This window comes from Telmatherina bonti (genome assembly GCF_933228915.1).
Source record: "Telmatherina bonti genome assembly, chromosome: 14".
NCBI classification, from domain to species: Eukaryota; Metazoa; Chordata; class Actinopteri; order Atheriniformes; family Telmatherinidae; genus Telmatherina; species Telmatherina bonti.
In genome coordinates this window covers 33716865-33738375 of record NC_136612.1, presented here as the reverse complement: position 1 = coordinate 33738375, position 21511 = coordinate 33716865, and positions in this window count along the sequence as shown.

Below are 21511 nucleotides of genomic sequence, written 5' to 3'. Positions count from 1 at the left end.
TGGAACCCTGATGGTCCACAGGTTGTGTTTTATCGTGTTGAAGCAAGTCAGAGATCAGGTGTTGGTCTGACTTTACAAGAGTGTGAAATTTGAGTGCAAACAATCCGTACTGTCTAGGGCCCGACCGATATGGATTTTTTGATACCGATATAAAGACTTTAGAGCCGATAGCCGATATAATGGCATCCACTAAATCCATCCACCAGAAAAAAATTCTAAAATGTTACTCCAAGCTAAAACACTACATTCTAAGCTCATTCTTAAACTCATGTCTACCTGTTAGACACAATGAACTATCTGAATTATTCACCGATTTAAAAAAGTGTAAATACGGTTTTCTTATGCCACAGTGTACAGCACTTTGTTTCAACTCTGGTTGTTTTAAATGAATAAAATTGAGTTGAGTTGAGTGCCTACACACCGTCACTGTTTTATCAGCTAACCTCTTTCCTTCTTCATCGTATCTGACAGGGAAACCAAAGTTTTCCCACACAGGGGATTTGAATGAACTGGGGCGTTTAAGTTCCTCCGCTCGCCATGACCACGCTGTACTTGTGTGATTTCTCTTTTTTTTTTCATATCAATCTGCGGATCACGTGTGTGCCGAACCGTAGATACTGATCCGAACGGATTGCGGATCAATGATGCTCCATTGCACCACTAATAATAAGCATTCAGAAGTTGTATATATGGCACGCAGCCACCAACTTTCACACGCGTTCAAGAGGCTAAACACTAAGCACGGCATTCCTTGCTGCAGCGTGGCCACGAGGCACGCAATGACACGGTTGTAGAGAATGTAAGAGGGAAAACATAGCCGATATCACCCTGGACCCCCATATTGGCCGATAATATCGGTCGGGCCCTAGTACTGTCATCATAATATTAATGTGCCTTAAAGTAAATGCATATATAACTTGTGATTTCAGTTACTTTAGTTTTTAGTGGGGAAAAAACCCTTTGATTCCTGGAATACAGTCCTGTCATTTGTACTTTATTCAGGAATCATGTTGTTATGATTGGCACCTGACATCACTAACTCATAGGTTTGTCACATTGTACAAAAATCTATATTAACAACATGCAGTTTATTTAAGCATATGTTGGTTCCAGATCCTGAAATGTAACACAGATGGGCCACTTCTCTGCGTATAAATAGACTTTTCTTCACAGTGATGGCATTTTATTAGAATCAGATGTGTTGGTGCAGGGCAACATCTAAAACTTGCTGTACGTCGGGGACCAGAACTAGACAGCCCTGCTGAAAATGTTAATCTGATGTTGGCTGCAGTCACAGCCTCACCCAGAAACATACATGTTGAGCTTTTAAACTGAATTGGTTGTGCCTTTAGAAGAAATACCTTTAGAAGAAACCGGCAATGATGTAGAATTGTGTCATGACATGTTTTTACCAATATTCAGCAAGTCTGGACTAGGACTGGGCGATTAATCAGATTTTAATCTCAGTACGATCTGGGTTTTCATCGATCATAAAAATAAAAGGGTGTGATTATTTTTCTCTCTGCAGTTTCCTCTCCTGCTGTCTTCAGCTGCTAATCGAGCGTCTCTGGCGTTGCAGCGCTGTGCTGTAAACTCCTCCCACAGCCGCTTTGCTTTCATTCAGACACTGTTGCCAACTTGGAGACTTTCTCGCTAAATCTGGAGACTTTTTTTGTTAAAAGCGACAAATCTAGCAGCTTTTACTGGAGTTATTAGAGACTTTTCTGGTGTTCTGGCGACTGACTTGAAGGCACATATTGTTCTGCAGTTACTGTAAGGAAGGAGCAGCGGGAGCCTCTCCCGTCCTAAAGCACTCCCAGGCGGCCAGTCTCAGTCGGCTCCGGCTGCAGGTCAATGTAGAATAACTGCAGTAGGTTGTGGAAGTTCACCTAAACATAGTTTATACCATTGTCAGTGAGAACTGGCTGCATTATTTTCCTATACATAGTTCGGCCAGTTAAACACTGTAATATCCCTCCGTTACGGGGCGTTACCATAGCAACGCGTTAACCAGCTGGTTCAGATCAGCTGTCTTTTAACAGGTGGATGAGAGAAACGCGCTGCAGCCTGACAGCGGTTGTTTGGTATAAAACGTACATCCAGACCAACGTAAAATAGTTCCTATACTTCAGCAAATGTTGTAGAAAAGAAATACAAATTTGTTATGAAATATTTACAGTGTGGGACCGTGGTATAAGTAGATTAAACAACTCGGAACTTATAATGCCCGGTGCGGAGTTGAGAACACCACGACATTCAGCGTTGTTTAATCCTTACTTACATTTATATATTCAATTTACATCAGTATTGCACTTTGACAAGACAAAAGTTCATGGTATTTGTTTATTTTCTAAAATATGTGGAATCCTAAAGACGTTGTTTCAAAGCCACAGTTTAATGTTATCTATATACATGTTGTTGAAGATCATGGATAATCGTGTAAATAATCCGAGATCTCAATTTAATTCAAAATAATTGTGATTATAATTTTTGCCATTGTCGAGCAGCCCTAGTCTGGAGTTGTTCCTGCCTTTATCTGTCACACAAACAGCTGAGAGAGACTACTTTCTGTCTGGAAGCTGTCACTGCCTTATAAGCTGTTGTTTCTAATGCTAATGTGATTGGCTGTCCCTGCTGACAGTCAACCTGCTGAAAGAGCTAGCGCTAGCTAGTTCAGGAGAAGTGGACATGAGTTGTTTTATATCAAGTCAACGTAATCGATAATGGTGATAATAATCCTGCCAAAGCAACAAACTTGGTTCCTGATCAAACGTCTTTGTGTTTTTTCTTTAGTTGATGGGAACAAAGCTGCTGGGTGGTTCAGAGAGAGGACACGCTGAGGAAAGTGGAGAGGAGGTAAGTTTGTGACACACCTGCGAATATTTCATCTGAAAGTTAATCAGTCGACCAATCAGAGAAGGCGTATTGACAGAGCTAAGCAAACTTCATCGCATGCATTCAAACTTTGTATCACCATGGCAACGATGGCCGAAGGTCTTGTTGTCTTATTTTTCTCTGCTTCTTCAAGCTAGCAGCTAGCTGCTGAAGCAGATCCTCTGATGGTCCCGCGGACGCCGTAAAGTCTGTTCTGAGGCGGCCGGGGTCCAGACGATGTTCTCCTCTCTCTTCTAGAGCAGGATGAACCTGCTGCCTCTGTTGTTCTTTTCTTCTGAAGCATCGGAACGATGTCGTCCTCGCTTGATGTCAAATTTTTTGCGTTTTGCCACCTTGTCGGCTCGTTTTACCATCGTGTATTTGTAATTTTGCATCAAACTTGGTTTGCAGACAAAAACGTTGATATTTCACTTCTGAAGTATTTGCAGTTTTACATCGATCCAGATGTGTAAAGCCCAGTCATGTCAGACTTTTTACAATAAGTTTTGTTCTTGAATAGAAGACCACATCTAACATTTAGATTAATAATCATTTGTCGTGATCAGGCGCAGCTCCATTGATGTATTTTGTTCATTTCATTACAATGTTGAAGATATTTTTGCGTATGAGTGCGTGCGCGTATGTGATGTGTGAGGGTGTGTGTGTCATATGTGTATTAATGATATCTAAAGGTTATATTAAAGGAATAAGTGTTGAGATGGTTAAAGCAGCGTGAGACCAAAGTAGAACTGAAAGGGAAATTCTTGTTTATTGTTTGTATTTAGACATTAGAGCTTTTTAATTGAACTAATTCAAACTCTGATCGGGACAAACTGCGTCTGATGAGCTTCGACAGACGGAAACATTCAGCACACGGTTTCTGCAGGCTGATTTTCACATGAAGCTATAAGACTTTAGCGGAGCATGTGGGCCGAGCGAGGAGGAAGTAACACGTGTCAGGGTGGCAACAGAGACATATGCTCTCCCCGCTCTGCGCCCCGACCTTCCTGCTTCATCTGACAACATGGCAGAGAAGCACATCTGATGCAAAACAGGATCATAGACAGAAATCCAGCCGCCGCGTGGCTCGCAGTCACGACCGTCCTCGTGTCGCTCTGGTGTTGCTATTTTCAGAGATGAAAAGTTTCTGTGACAGAGGCGGGGAAAACGGCAAGGTAGGAAGCTAAACCTGGCAGTTGTTTATCCCGAGAGGGAGGCCGAATTTATCCAACTCGTTTCCAAGTATTGACCGCCGCCATCTCAGCTTACGCTCTGAAAGCCTCTGCAGGCTCTCCACACATCCTGTCCCTCTGAGTTCTTCTGCTTCTCCTCAGACACATGAATTCACTTTATGTTTAATACACAGCTGTTATTTTTAGGCCTGACACCCTGCTGAGATTTACAAAGTTTCAGTTTGGGAATCACCTTGTTGCAGCTGAAATGCAGATTTCTGGAACAAACATCGTCTCCTAACTGGCTGCCAATACAAAAAAAGAACCTAAAGATCCATTTTAACGTTGGTTCTTCACTAAGATGTCTGTTAGTTTATGCTTAAATGAATATCGGGATTTTTTGCTTCACAATTTTAAAATCAATTTTTTTATGTTAAAAAAATCTATTTCTTTTTTCAAATAAATAAAAACAATCCATTACTAAATTTTTTTTGGTCATTTTTATCGTTTTAATCTATCTATTTACTTGTCTTGTTGGGCTTTATATCAGCAGAGTGGTGGTCTGGCTACTGTGTTGTTTTTTGCTCATTGAAATGAAGAAAAATGATGAGCAAAAAAAAGTTTTCTACATTTTCTTTTTTTTTTAGTCGACAAAAATCAGCAATGGCAAAGACTTTGTGAGAATCGCAATATAAATCAAATTAGCATGCAAAGAATCTAATCTAAAGCATGTCGTCACAGCCCTACTGATAACAGATTTAAGACTCTGGGTCTGATTTGGAAAAAGGGGATGTGTGTAAATCGGATCTGGACTAAAACTTTGGCCTCAGCGCGTCTCAGTTTGTCCCCAGCATAACATTGGAGATGTAAGTCATGATTCCTGAGGATGTTGCCCAGACAACACATGTATGAAGTGAATAGAACTGGACCAAAACCAGAACCCTGAGGGGGAGCAAGATGAAATTAAGTATAGAAGATACAATGCTGGCATGTTTTTATTGTTATTGTTTTTCTGTTATTTCGATCTTCAGGGCAGTTTGTAGCAGAATCTGGCGTCTGCAGCCTTCACTCCTCTGCTGCGATGAGACGCTGAGTGTCCAGCAGCATTTCAGCTGTGGCCTCCCAGCCTGGACACAAACTGTTAGGCCATTAAGCATCTGTGCTTTCTGGGAAGTCGTGCCAAACCCAGATCTGTTGCCTGATGGATGGTTTGGTCTCCGTAAACAACTCACCATCACCGCTCAGACCACTGATCCATTTTCTTTGTTTACGGCCATATGCCACTTAAAATCAGGAAAGTAGAATGATGAAGTAAACACCCCTGAGCTCTAAGAGTTTTATTATTTATCACCTACAGCAGATTAACTTGTCTCTCAACAGAGTAGATGTTTCAGTGCCTTGGAGTCCGTTATTGATCAGCGTCTTTGTCTGGTGCATGTTGGGTTTGTTCTGTAACGCTCACATTTACTTTCTACACTGTCCCGACCCAATCCCATCAGCTGAGCAAAGTTCCAGTACAGACGGCTCAAAGTGTGTCACGTGGAAATATGGACAACTGGAACCAGTTTATTTACTGATTATAGCAAACAAGCTAGCAGATTTAGGAAAGAAGACACAACACAATAAAACATTAAGATATTTGTACGATAGAAAACAATTTAGTTTAGTGCTGGTTCTCGATACACATCCCACAAAGTCACCAGTAAAGAGCCATTCACTGTGGAAAGCATGAAGTAAATTAGGTAGTTTTTCTAACTGTGTGTCTTAGAAAAGAAGAAACGATGTGAGAAATAACCGTAAAACACAGAAAATGCTGTCTGTAGTTGTTGAAGTGATAAATTAACAATTAATTTTTTCCTTTTCAAACATAGCCTTATTTCAGCATAATTTCCCTCGGGATTAATGTGATAGTTTTCATTTAATTAGAAGTAATTTCATTATTTGGTAACAAAATGAAAGAAAAGATGATAAAAAATAAAATCGTAGTGGTAAATAGATGATTGAACAAAATGACATTACAATATTTAAACAAGTACAAGCTTTAATATCAATAATTATGAAATAAGAAAAATATATCTAAAAGATAATATATCAAGAGTTAAAAATATTAATTTTATCAAAGCAAATTAATGTATAAAATTTAAACTATTTTTAATTTAATATAAAGAAAGACCCCAATGAAAGAAATAAATCATGTTTGGTCCAATCAGAAATTTCATTCACCAAACTGAAACCGATGGTCTAATCTACTGCAGGAGCGCCGAGGTTCAGTCCTCGACATCTACCGTCCTGCAACCTTTAGATGCATCTGTGCTCCAACACACCTGAATCCAATGGCTCCAGTCCTCCGCCGCATGTCACTGGAAACCAGTCACTTATTTGATTCAGGTGTGGTGGACGAGGGTTGCATGTAAAAGCTGCAGGTGTCGAAGGCTGAACTTGGGTTCCTCTGGTGAAATGTGAGCTAAGGTGAGTCATCTGTGTCCTGAAAGCTGCTTAATGCTGCGGAGCAGGGTTGGAAAATTAACCTCAGCAGACATTCAGAACCGTTAATCATTTTAATGATTTAATTTTAGTTCTCTTAAATATATTTTAATTTAGTCATTAAATGCCCAGTTTAAAGAATTAAAAGAGCAAATGTGGATTTTAGAATAAGAGAAAATAATTGAAAGGAAGCACACACATTTATTTCAAAATAAAAATTTGCTCCTTGAAGGCCAAAGAATAAAACAAAAATCATTTTTCTTATTTCTAACGGCGGCAACATATTCAGCTCATTGTGATATTGATTGGAGTTCATAGCCGGCGCTGCTGTTAGGTACTTTTGTGTGTAGTTGTAGTTTTTTCTGAATATATGAAAGCTGTTTGTTGTATAAAATTTTCTAGATTTAAAATATATCAGTATAAAAACTCAGCAGCTGTTCTAAAATCCAGAAATTATAAAGAGAATTTGGTTTAAAAAGCAACATAAACATTCTTTCTGTGATATTTTGGTCTGTGATGTTGAAGCAATGTGATGACGGGTCCCCGACAACCGCCTCCTCTGGGAAGCTTCTACTTTATGCAAATAGTCTGAGAGCTTGAGGTAAATTCTTCCAGTTTACTGTCAAGACAGCTTCTAGGAGAGAAGTTTCTTCTCCTGTAGTCCTTTTCCTCCTTTGCCCTCCGACAGGGCTGATTCTCTGCAGGTGAGCATCACTTGTGTTAGCACCGGCCCCGAGCTTTCACACACATGCAGCGGCTGAGAAGTGCTTCCTCAGCGCCCGTCCACACAGCTGCTGTCATCACCGGTGTGACAGCGCCCTCCGAAGGCGCTTTTAAAGCAGGGATACAGCACCTCCTAACACTTCTTGCTTTGGATTTGCCTCCACAGCCCTAAAAAATTAGTCCTGAAACAAAAGAAGAGCTAAAAGATAGAAGAGCCTGAAAGGTTTCCTGTGCTCCACATTTGCAGAGACCACCTGCATGCGTCTCTTTTGGCTTCGGTTCCACAAGAGCAGGCCTGCCAAGCCGTCACATAATCCACAGGGTGAATAAAAATGGATTTGGCTGGAGCAGACGCACAGTAAGCTGCCTAAAACCAAGCAGGCAGGACTGTCCACAGATCCTCCTCTTCTCCCCGCTCCTCCTTCTGATGAGAGCCCAGAAACATTTTCACCTTGTACAATTTCATCTGAGCACAAACAAGAACACAAATTCAGATTTATTTCCACTGCAGAGCGTCGACATGTTAGTGGGGACTGGAGCTGGTTGTAGTGAGCGTTTGCTGGCACGACGTCGTCTACTCACTCCGTCACCAGAGGCCTCACACGACAGACGGGTCACAGCGAAGCCACATTTTAAATCCGGTGTGCAGATGGACACCAGTAGTAGTTCTAAATCCTGAGCGTCTTGGCATCATGCGAGCGCAGAGCGCTACCGATACATCGTCAGGTGCGTGCCGCACTATGAATCACACGTAGGGACGATTTAACGTAGTCAGTCAACACGGTTCAGGATGAGAAGAGCTTTTATCAGGAAGTTTTAAAACAGATCTTAATTGTTCTTCATTCTTCCCATTTAGTCATTTTGTCCTCTAGCATGTTCATATTTTTAAATTCAGCCGCTGTGTGTCATTTGACTAATTCAGTGAACATTGGGTGTTTATTTCAGTGACATACAGTTGTGCTCATATTTATTTATACTCTTTCATTAAAGAAGGAAAAAAAAACAGCTGAAATTGACTGAAGTAATAATAAATACAAATTTTATGAAAATCATTACAACATTTTCTAATCCTGGTTCAATAGAAATATTTTTCTCCAAAAGCAAACAAATAAGATAATTTATTACATATTCCATCAGTCATAAAGTAATATTTAGTTGAACAATCCTTTAATGTTTCCGCTCCAGTCAGGTGTTTTCTGTTCCTCTCAGTCAGACTTCTGCACCTGTTGACAGGTATTTTGTCCCACTGTTCAACAGAAAAGTGCTTCAATTTGTTTGTTTGTTTCTTCAACTCAATTAAATGAAAAAACAGTGTCTTATATCACTAAATTATATTTTTGCAAATTTTTTGTTATTTTTCCTTTTTTAAGTCTCCAGTTATTTGAGTGACTTGTAAATTCAGCCTTTTCTTTCATGAAAGGGGATGACTGTATGTTATTATGAAACTCGTGTGGACCCTTATCTATCTCCATATTTGTAAGAGTAACAGCAAGTACAGGTACAAAGAAAATACACAAACAAGTCTGGAAAACAGTAAAAACAACAACAACAAAAAAACAACCTGTTAAACAGTACGGCTGTCATCTCATCACATCAAGTCGGTTTGGGGATAAAACGATTGAGAGCAATTAGCAGAATTAGGATGTTAGAAATAAAACGTTTGAGTATCCATAAAGAGAGTTGTAACAACAGTCCTACTGGCCTTCGTCAGAGCTGCACAATCTACTGAGAATTTAGCTTCGCTGCTATATTAGCCCGCACAATAAACATCTTGCGACAAGATAAATAGTGCCTGTTTGTACATTTTAGTGAGGCGATGTGAAGCTGTTCTGAACGCTGCCGCGTATTCATGCTCTGTGTGTGGATGGACCTTTCTGGAGGCCGCATGCAGATGCTAATTAGCATTAGCATTAGTTATGGTGGCTGAGTGTGGTGGTGGAAGGCAACGAGAGGAGTAAAGAAAATGTGGAGCCAGAAAAACTTCTAGAAGAAAGATGACACACTGCAAACAGGATCTCTTGAAGACATGCTGGATATTTATGCCAAACATCAGGGCAAAAATGCTAAAATCTAAGCTTACATTATGACCACGAGGAGTTGTAGGCAAATCCAGCAGCTGTTCTGTGATCACTATGGTCCCCGTCTGTGGAACAGCCTACCGGAGAACCTCAGGGCTACAGAGACTATTGATGTTTTTAAAAAGAGGCTCAAGACCTTTTTAGTTCAGCTTTTAGATGATTTTATCCAGTTTTTAGTCTATGTAAGAATTATTTATTTATTGTTGTTGCTCTATTTTACCTGTTTATTTCTATCTGATTTTATTGCTTAATTTATAAAATATTTTATTCTTATGCTCACTTTTGTTATTTATTTATTTATTTTGTGTTCCTAGCAGTTTCCTTGTTGGTCTTAGTCTTGCTTGATCTTAAGTTCTGTTACACCAGTGTTTTCCCCACGAGGACCCGCCACGTTGAGGCCCTTGCCTGCTCAATTTAACGGGTCGTTGCCATGGGGATGGCCTCTGACAGGTTGGCCCCTGCATTGCAGCCATTTGGCTGTGGTTCGGATCAGGGCCAACCCTGGGATAGCTCCTGGTGTGAAAGCATCGTTTCCTCACAGTTTGCCAAGCCAGATATTATCTCTTTTATGCTTATTCTTTTACTTTTGTTATTATTGTCGGTTAAAAGGACAGAAGACTATTTTAGAAGCTTCATCATGCAACATGGGATTGGGGGTGTGTGAGTATGTGTGTGTGAATGATTATATATCTATTTGTTTTACGCATTCTTTTAATATATGTAAAGCACTTTGAGCTGCTTCTTGTATGGAAAGTGCTATACAGATAAACTTTCATTTGATGTGATTATACGTGATCAGTTTGTGTTGCCAAACAATTTTTATTTATGGCGTTAGCTAAAATGCTGTTAAAGTTATCATAATAGCTGTCTGTGATTAAGAGCTTTACGAGTGGATTTTTGTGTGATAAACATTAAGTTTTATCCGTCGCAGATCATATCATTCCAGCAACAACAGTGCTATCTCATATGACGCTGTGATGGGATGGTCGTAGCAGTACTTTTCCAAACAAATGAAAGTTTGCTTGCAAACACAGAGAATTTTAGATCTCATTATGATTAGTTCAGGTGAGTCTTATCAGTTCTTGAGCAGGCGTGTAAAATATGGGACTGTTTTTACTGTTTATTTGGAGTTTCTGATGTGTATTTTCAGACTTGCAAGGTTTATTTGTACTTGCATTGTTGATTTTTTTTTACCTGTTAGAGTTTAAAATAAGAAGATGCAGGTTAAAAAAGAAACTGGAGCTGTAAGTCAGAAACGTGTGTCTGTCCTGGCTCTATATTCTGGCAACTTATACAGTTATCTGTCCATGAATACTGATTCAAGATGTACTTTTGATGCTCTTCTGGCCTTCAAATGGTCCTATTGATCCAGCTTTGGAGGACGGAGAAAATGCTAAACCAAACATTGCTCGTATGTCTACATGCACCTGCACTGTTGTATTCTTCATTGTCTTTCTGTTCAGCTAATTTCAGAGCCTTTCTGCTAAAACTTTGCAGAAATAAAACTAATCCCCAGGGCCTGTAATTCCTTTGGCCATAACAGATTGAGTTAATTTGGGATGAGGGCAGAATAAATTGAAGCCAGCAGGAAGCAAGTCTCAGGAAGCTCGGTTCTCTTTTTAGCCTCCGAATGAATACAGCCAAGAAAAGAACCACAAGGAGCGATGCCATTTCTTGCTTTTTCTGGCAACCCTCGTCAGTCACATGCAGTCTTCTTCTGTGGTGGCTGAGTTAAACACAAGAGTCCCAGGCGGCTTTTACATCCACACATGTTGGCATACCCCATATACTGGTTATGAACTGGGTGTAAAACCTCTGTCATGATTCGTTTAGGAGCCAAGTGGGTTGTGCTGTTCGCTGTCCGACGTTTAAACTGAGTACTGTGTTTATTTAATGTTTTTTTTTAACCCAGAAACAGTGAAAAGGAAAGTACTGAGCCGTGTTTGTGGGGGTTTGGTTTCCTCTGCAGCTGGTGTTTGTCAGGACTGCAGCGTTGCGTTAGCACGTAAATATGTTTGAGGGGGTTGTCAGTTTCCATTTAAAATGATTTCCTTACAATTTAGCTTTATTTGCTCATTTCTCACAGCCAACACTTTTTTATGTCATTTGGAGAAGAATGTCGTCTTAATACGGTCATATTATTTAGAGTTGTCTCGAGCCGTTAAAGGTCTTAGTGATCAGATCAATTTTACTTTTCAAAGCACCAAAACAAGACATTTGGAAGAGCAGATTTTAATCTGTTTAATAAGAAAAGATTTCCTTTTCCTAAGAGAGAAAATGGGATGTGATAACAAAACCGGAACATACATACCTCATTTTTTCAAGCCGGATTAAATTATTTCTGTCTTTTTTTTCTTCTTCTTTTTTTAAATTATTTTTAGACTAATATGCCAATAAAGTTGGTTAAAGTGAAAACAATCAAGATACTCCCATTGTTGTCACGGCAACCGGCCGTTTCAGCACCTTTTTTCTTTTCTTCTTTTATATTTATATATATATATATATATATATATATATATATATATGACGCTTGACGCTGCTTTTGCGGCTTTTACTTGTTGACTCTATTCTTTATTCTGTAATCTTTGTCCTGATTCTTGGTGATAAAATGAGTTAGTTGTGTCGGAGTCCATTGTTGGGATTGTGAGCTAGTCTGTTGTCGGTTCCACATCGGTCTTTTTATATCCAAACCACATCCATGTGACAGAAATGTCCCCTCTATTATGAACAAGCTCATCAGTTTGGGTTGGCTGGTCATCTTTTAGTGAGTTACCCTGCTCTGAAACATGTCTGCTACTGTTTTCCTCCATGTTTGTTTATATATTGCAGCGTGCATGCTGTAAGATGCATCTTGACTTAAAATACTGCACTAAAGCACTTTATTGTGGCTTAAATGATAGAGCCTCATATGAAACGATAGACATTTTCTATTGTCCAAACAATATATATTACCATATCGCCCAGCCATAGTCAGCATGTGTTTATAATGCTGGTGCAGGTCTACAGTCTGTGTACGTGGGTGATGTTTGCTGAGCCATTATACTTTGTTTAAACATTACACAACTTCACACAACAAAGTGGTTCTAGTCAAGACAAAAGCTGCGTTTCCATTTTTTTTTTTTAGACATTGTGATATAGAAGTATATATCGCAGAAGTGTAATGGAAAAACTTTTTTTTTGTATTTACGTATCACTGACATGGAGTACAGCATGACAAAGTTCATTTCACATAAAGATAGCTTTTGGATGACTTCTTTTGTTGTCTTATGTGGACACTGGCAACAGCTGTAGTGAAACAGAAATGGCTGCTACAAAATGCCAGATATTTTGCATTGCAATTGTATTGTCAAATTTTTAGAAATGTGTTTTTTTTGTTTTTTTTTTGGTGAAAAACTGTAAGGGTAACTTAGGTACTTGGTCTGAGGGTGTGCAGGAATGTCTAAGCACTGGAGTTTATAGAAAAGCGCATTAGTAAATTTACTGTTTTTGATGCATTTTTGATGCAATATTTCTTAAATATTAACAGACGTAGAAGTTTACATGTAGAAATCCTGAAATTTTAAAAGTGTTGAAACATTTCACATCCTTTCGACTTCATACAGTTATTTACAGATATTTCAGTCTGTATATTTGTGTTCTTATTAAAATGATTAGTCAGTTTATTTCTGCAGAAGTCTTGGAGAGACTTTACCAACTCATTTTTTTCTGACTTGTCCTCCTCTCTTTACTTGATTTTCAGGGGTTTTTCTCTGCCATCATCAATCCGCTGCCTCATGCCAAACGCTTTTTTTTTTTTTTTTTTTTACCCCCATTTTCCAGATCACCCCATGCTGGAGCTGACCTTGCATTACCCTCAGGGCTGCAGGTCATCGACGGTGTGCTCTTCTAATCCAACAAATTGTAGCCGGTGCTACTTTCTGTCAAGCCAAGCACTTTTGTTTCCATTTATAGCTGCCTCTTTTCAGGGTCCTTATCATTATAAGTAGGGGAGGTGAGTTACCTCCCTGCTGAATTGCTAATGACAGCACCTTCGCATGGTTGTAATGGGTATTAAACCACAACGATATTAAGCCCTCCTCCTCCCACAGTGGAGTGGGAGCGGGATATCCGCTTGTCGGAGAGGTGCATGTTGACACGATGAACACAACGTTCCTGAGTTTGCAGACTGTGATCACATAGCATCCCAAGACGTCCTTTACTGTCAGAAGTATTCATGTTAGTATTTTTGTCACCTTCTAAATTAAAAATCATCAACAGCTGCTGCTATGATATATTTTATTATCCCTCTAATGGATCTGAGGTCAATCCATGGACAGCAGTGCTCTGTTTTCAGACACTGCTTGTTCTAAGACAAACCAAGGTTATTTTTATATCGCTCCCTTCATATGTGAAAAATCATAAGGAAGTACAGTCCTGGCTCAGTAACCATGTTGCAAAGAGACGTTTGTGCATTCCTACCCTTCAGACCACCAGGACCCCGGCTAATCAATACAGCTTCATATCCTACTTTCCAGCTTTTTCACTTATATTTTTACAAACACTATTTTTGCAGACAATACTTCAAAACACAAGGCCTACTACTGCAAATATGTAAACATGTAAGTTGTTTTATGTGTTATGGTGTTTTTTTTATTATTCCATTTTATTTACATAACATAGCATTAGGTTGTTTACATGTATAAAAATGATGACCATGAAACTTATTCTGACTCTTATTATAATGTTAAATAGGAAAAAAAAAAAGCCCTTTAGTGTGTTTATACATCACCTGGTGAATTTCAATAATGATGAAAGTAAATTTTAATATACAACAGGATGCCTGTTGATACCACCATTCATTAGAGATCTCATTGATGTATGTTGAGGTGGTCTGGAGTTATAGCCTTTTAAAGTTGGAATTATCCAAAGTAGCGATTTAGAGACTCCATCTGACCACTTTGGAGAGATACTTACTTTTGGAGATACTTACTGTTAAACGCTCATACAATAGAAATTTTGGCTGCTATTGTCACCAATTTTTAACTGGTAATAGGTAAGCCTTCATGCTACAGCTACATTTGATTTTCCAATCCATAACGCCATCTCTCCATGTGCCACATATTGACAATATAAGTTAAAAAAAAAGTTAAATTTCCTTATGTTACAACTTCAATAACTTCATGTTGGTTACAGTTACAATAAATTTTATGCCTCAGGGTAAAAATTTAGAGTGTTATCTTTATAAAGAGACCGTGCTTTTGAATGTACTCCAAAGATTTCAAGAACAGCATCTAATTTTATTTGGGTATGCCATTTTTTTGTTGTTGTTTTTGACATATTGGGGGGTGACTGTTAAGAAGTTAATGCCTGGATAAATTAATTTACCTTTGAAACAGTAACAAAATAAATAGAAAACATTCCTGGCCAAAACTGAACATACTTAAAGTTAAAGTTTCATTTTAAATGCACTCAAAAAATAAAGGGAGCACTTTAACCATACAATGTAACTCCAAGTCAACCACACTTCTGTGAAATTTAACTATCCACTTAGGAAGAAACACTGATTGACAATCAATTCCACATGCTGTTGTGCAAATGGAATAGATAACAAGTGGAAATTATTGGCAATTGGCAAGACACACCTAATAAAGGAGGTGTTCTGCAGGTGGTGACCACAGACCACTTCTCGGTTCCGACGCTTTCTGGCTGATGGTTTGGTCACTTTTGAATGCTGGCGGTGCTTTCACTCTAGTGGTAACATGAGACGGAGTCTACAACCTATATAAGTGCCTCAGGTAGTGCAGCTCATCCAGGATAGCACATCAATGCGAGCTGTGGCAAGAAGGTTTGCTGTGTTTGTTAGCGTAGAGTCCTGAGCATGGAGGCGCTACCAGGAGACAGGCCAGTTCATCAGGAGACGTGGAGGAGACTGTGGGAGGACAACAACCCAGCAGCAGGACCGCTACCTCCTTCTTTGTGCAAGGAGGAACAGGAGGAGCACTGCCAGAGCCCTGCAAAATGAGCTCCAGCAGGCCAGAAATGTGCATGTGTCTGCTCAAACAGTCAGAAACAGACTCCAGGAGGGTGGTATGAGGGCTTGACGTCCACAGGTGGGGGTTGTGCTTCCAGCCCAACACTGTGCAGGACGTTTGGAATTTGCCAGAGAACACCAAGATTGGCAAATTCGCCACTGGGACCTGAATCCAATTGAGCACATCTGGGACATCATGTCTTGCTCCATCCACCATCGCCAAGTTGCACCACAGACTGTCCAGGAGTTGGTGGATGCTTTAGTCCAGGTCTGTGAGGAGATCCCTCAGAAGAACATGCCGCCTCATCAGGACCATGCCCAGTCGTTATATGGAGGTCATACAGGCACGCGGAGGCCACGAACACTACTGAGCCTCATTTTGTCTTGTTAAGGGAAGGGGCTTTGCAGCTTTTTAACCTGTTCATCTACTGCTTCAGGTGGCACAAGATTTCTTTAACCCCTAAACTAAGTCCCCACTGCTGTTCTGTATAGGCCTGAACCACCTCAGCCAACTAATCATCAAGACTGGCTATGGATACCGACTCAGGAATGAGGCCATCATCAGCCACCTCCTGTACATGTATGACATCAAGTTATACGCTAAGAGTGAGCGAGACATCGACTCACTGATCCAGACCTCCAGGATCTACAGCAGGGAATGTCATTTGAACTGGAGAAATGTGGGCGAATGATAACAAAGATAACAAGAGAGAATCCATATGGAGGGCATTGCACTCCCAGAGGGAAGGATAACAGATGTGAAAGAAAGCTACAAGTACCTGGGCCTACCACAGGCAAATGGCAACCATGAAGAAGCTGCAAAGGAAAGCTGCCACAGCTGAATACCTGCAATGAGTGAGGCAAGTACTGAGAATTCAGCTCAATGGCAAGAACACGGTCCGGGCAATTAACAGCTATGCCCTGCCAGTGAGCCGATGCCCTGCTGGGATAATAAGCTGGCCAAAGGAGGAAGCTCAGACCACAGATGTCAAAACACAGAAGCTGCTCACCATGCATGGAGGGTTCCACCCCAAGTCCAGTGTCCAGCGACTATAAACTAAGCACAAAGAAAGGGGCCGGGGACTAGTTAGTATCAAGGCCACTATCCAAGATGAAAAGTCTAAGCTCCACGAATACATCAGGAAGAGGGCACCAAGGGATGAAGCACTTAGTGAATGTCTCAGACAATGGAGTCTGGAGGAACACGAGATGGAAGAACCATCATGGGAGGAAAAGCCCCTGCATGGGATGTACCACCGGCAGATCACCGAAGTGTCCTACATAAACAAGTCCTATCAATGACTGGAGAGGGCTGGACTGAAGGACAGCACAGAGGCACTATTCATGGCAGCACATGAGCAGGCCCTGAGCACCTGAGTGATCAAGGCCCAGATCTACCAGACCAGGCAGGATCCCAGGTGCAGACTATGAAAAGGAGCCCCTGAAACAATCCAGCACCTCACAGCAGGGTGTGAGATACTGGCAGGCAAAGAATACATGGAGCGCCATAACCAAGTAACTGGCATGGTGTACAGGAACATCTGTGCAGAATATGGACTGGAGACCCCCAAGTCCCAGTGACCCCCCCTGGAGGGTGAAAACAACAGTAGTACCCATAGTGATCTGAGCACTGGGGCCCGTGTCCCCTTCCCTGAAGAAGTGACAACAACAGATACCTGGAGAAACATCAGACATCTCCGTCCAGAAAAGCGCAGTTCTAGGAACAGCTAAGATACTGCGTAGGACCCTTGAGCTCCCAGGACTCTGGTAGAGAACCCGAGCTTGAGAGATGAATAGCCACCCGCCCTACCCTGGGGAGATGGGAGGGGTGGGTGAGAGATACATATGTGTATATGTATGTATGTACGTATGTACTGTCATTGTATAGTATGACAGTGTAGTACGTGTCATGTAATAAAGTATGTGTCACGTCTTAGTAAAGTAGGTATCAATAAATGTCATAGTAAAGTATGTGTCACAAAATGTCATAGTACAGTATGTGCCAAAAAAATGCCATAGTATAGTTTGTTTCATGACATAGTATAGTATGTGTCAAAATTTATCATAGTAAAGTGACAAAAAAAGTCACTGTATAGACTGTCAAAAAATGTCATAGTATAGTATCCTCACAATATAATATAGGATCTGTCTAAAGATGTCATTGTATAATCTGTCAAAAATGGTCACAGTATATGTGTGTCACGACATAGTATATTATTTGTCAAAAAATGTCGTAGTATTGTACGTATACGACACAGTATTGTATGTGTCAAAAATGTCATATTATTGCATGTCACAACACAGTATTGTCAAAAAATGTCAGTTTGTCACGACAAAAACTGTCACAAATTATTGTGTCAAACAGTAAAATATGTAAAAAAAAAATGTCATAGTTTTGTATGTGTCATGACACTGTTTTATCAAAAAACACCATCGTATTGTATGTGTCAAAACATGTCATAGCATTGTGTCACGAAACCGTATTGTTTAAAAAAATGTCATAAAATAGTTTGTGTACAAACAGCGTTGTTTAAAATAATATAATAGTATTGTGTGTCTTGATAGTATTTTCTTTCAAAAAATAGTCTATATAAAAATAGTATTCACAACGTTGTAAGTGTCACGACATAGTCTAATATGTGTCAAAGAATGTCATAGTAATGTCAAAAATGATCATAGTATTAGGCAAAAATGTCAGTATAGTATGTGTCACGACAGTATGCTGGGTCAACAAATGTCATAGTTTTGAATGTGTATAAAAAATTGCATGTATGTTTCATGACACTTATGTCAAAAAATGTCATAGTATTGAATGTGTCATGACAGTATTGTCTGTCAAAAAATGTCATCGGAAAGTATGTCAAAAAATTTAGTCCTAAAGTATCTATAAAAAATAACATAGTATAATATGCGTCTAAAAATGACAGTATTGTTTGTCTCTAAAAATGTCATAGCGTAGTATGTGTCAAAAAATGCCATAATGTTGTATGTGTTACAACACAGTATTGTTTTAAAAAAAATTTAGTAGTATTGTATGTGTCAAAAAAATTGGATGGTATAGTATTTGTCAGGACACAGTATAGTATAAAGCATGTATGTAAAATATTGCAGTATAGTATGTGTCAAAAATGTCATTATTTTATGTGTCATGACACATTGTCTTTCAAAAATTGTTATAGTATTGTTTGTGTCAAAATGTCATAATGTTATATGTGTCACGACACAGAATTGTCAAACAATGTCGTATTAAAGTATGTGACAAAAAATATTTTGTGCAGTCATGGTATGTGTCATGATATATCATAGTGTAGTATGTGTGATGCCATCGTACAGAATGTGTTATTATTTGTCATGGATCCCGTCCATCAGAATTCACCCTTTGTCTATTTGTCACCCTATAACTTACCCCTTCTCACAAACTCGCCCTCTACACTCCCTCATACGCACCATGGAGCACCCCCCATTCAAACCCAATTCACACACTCCCACTTACACACACACATGCCCCATTACACACCCTTACCTCACCACTACTCACCCACTCCTCTCTACACACACAAAAACACACATACACCCTACTCCACCCCTCCGCCTCCCCTCATTTACTGCCCCCTACGCTTGTCCACACACAGCACCCCATCCTTCCAACCCCAGAAACAGTGGAAGATGAGTTTTAAAGAAGATATAAAACATCATGTTTGACCTTATGAGATAAAAAGTTTCTTCATTAAGAGCTGAATCTGGTGATTAGTTACAAATGTTTAACTGTAACTTTAAACTGAAAAAGGCAAAACCCAAAAACCAAGAAAACATGGAATAAGATAATTAAATAAAAAAATAAATTAAAAAAACTTGCCATATTGAGGATGTTTTTGGTCTAATATAGCTGTTTCTATCAGCTTTGACTCTAGTAAACCTCTAAACACAGAATAACCACAGTAACACGTTGTAATATTTACACTGCTGATGGCTGTTCCACAGCTCATCATCTTACATAATGTATAACTTCAACCTTTCGGTAATGGTCCTGCAGTCCCAGCTTTATGGCTCCTGCCACACAGTTATCCTGCTAGTTTCAGGAGGATGTATCACAGCAGGAACTTGGCTCTGCTGGTCTTGAGTTTACTCTTGATTTTTTGTCGTTTGTCTCCCTCATCTGGTTGGCCAGTTTTACTGCAGCATGTAAGCATCGATCACTTCAAGCTTGACAGAATGCACAGTCAAGCTAAACGCTGCATGAATAAGTGATGAGCCCGACATATGAAGTTATGTGAGGATAAATGTAACCCTCAGTGTGTTGGATGATTGATGTTCTGGGAAGAGCTTTCAGGTGGCAGCCTCTTTCTCTGTAGCTGCTTTCTTAAATGAGAAATAAGATAAGCACTGTTTTATAGAGTAGCCACTGTTCCAGTCGGCGCTCCAGTCCAAAGTAAAATTTCTCAGACTGTTTAAATGAAGTTGGTTGCAGATGGCTCTTAGTCGGGCTGAGAGCTGCAGCGTTTGCAGCAGATGGTGGAGTGCTGAGCTGATGGATGCACTGTCCAAAACTCCAGACAAGAAACCTGCTGCTCCCCCTCCGTCTCAGCAACTCAGAGCGGCTGAGGAGGACGGGTTTCTGTAGCTCTCAAACATCCAGACAATTCATACGGAGCACGCTGATAAATGCTGTCAGGTGATTTACTACAGCCATAATGTGGTTTGTATTCTACCCCGTTGATACTTGTGATGGGAAAAAGTCTGGAAATTCAACAGTTCAATTCAGCTTTATTTACAAAGTGCTAAATAAACAACGTCATCTCAGGACACTTTACTTACAAAGTTGAGTAAATTTGTAATAAATAAATAATAACCCAGCTAAGGAAACCTGGACAAGCTGATTCCAGTTCAAAGGAATTATAGCTAATCTTATGACTAAAACTGGTCAATAGCGGTGATGTAAAGGTAGCTGCCACACGAGCTCCTGGGCCTGTAGTTCCTCCAGGAACATGGACATTTAAATAATTAGGTGGAATAGATTAATAATAATTACATGATTAATCGATCACCAACAATCACATCACTGGCAAATGGATCTGAAATGCATCAGACCACATTTAGTGGTTTTATTTTTGAGGTTTTTATAATGTAGAGATGCTGTAGCTCCACCTGCTTTCTGACCTCATTGGCGGACATTGACTGATTAGTACAAGTTATAGCCTGACATACGTGTTGTTACATGATAAGCGACTTAAATCGAACAGCAGAGTTTAATGAGCCCGATCTGGTTTATATTATTTGGGTTTCAGGGTCCCAGAACAACAGTTCCATGTGAATGAAATATCCGGATGATTGAACAAGCACTTGTGGACACACGTTAACTTGTCTCTGTGTGGACATAGATCACAATGGCTGCGATTGGTCCGGGACCCCCTGTGTACTTTGCAACCCGGAGTAAACTCATCCACGTTCCCAGATGTGAAAGCTTTTCCATCCAAAGAGTGATGAAAGCCGCCTTTCTTAAATCCTAATACGACAATATTTAGTTCATTCATTCTGTCATTATCCTAACCGCTCAGTCCGATGAAGGGTCGCGGGGAAGCTGGAGTCTATCCCAGCAGTCTCTGGGCGAAAGGCGGGGTACACCCTGGACAGCTCGCCAGTCCATCGCAGAATATTTAGTTCAATATATAATATTAAATAACATGGGACAGAAAAGAGAAAATGTAACATCATATGAAGTAAATATTTTCATGCACACACACTTGTCTGTATGATTTAAAAGGAAGACAATGCTAGAAAAACACAAATTAATAGTGCCACCGGTGTCCATGACTCCAGTTCAGCCAGTATGTCTCATCCCATCTCATCTGCATCTTCTGCCGCTTATCCGGGGTCGGGTCGCGGGGGCAGCAACCTAAGCAGGGAAGCCCAGACTTCCCTCTCCCCAGCCACATTTGCCAACTCTGCGGGGGGGATCCCAAGGCGTTCCCAGGCCAGCCGAGAGATATAATCCCTCCAGCGTGTCCTGGGTCTTCCCCGGGGTCTCCTCCCAGAGGGACGTGCCTGGAACACCTCACCAGGGAGGCGTCCAGGAGGCATCCTGACCAGATGCCCGAGCCACCGCAACTGGTTCCTCTCGATGCGGAGGAGCAGCGGCTCTACTCTGAGCCCCTCCCGGATGACCGAGCTCC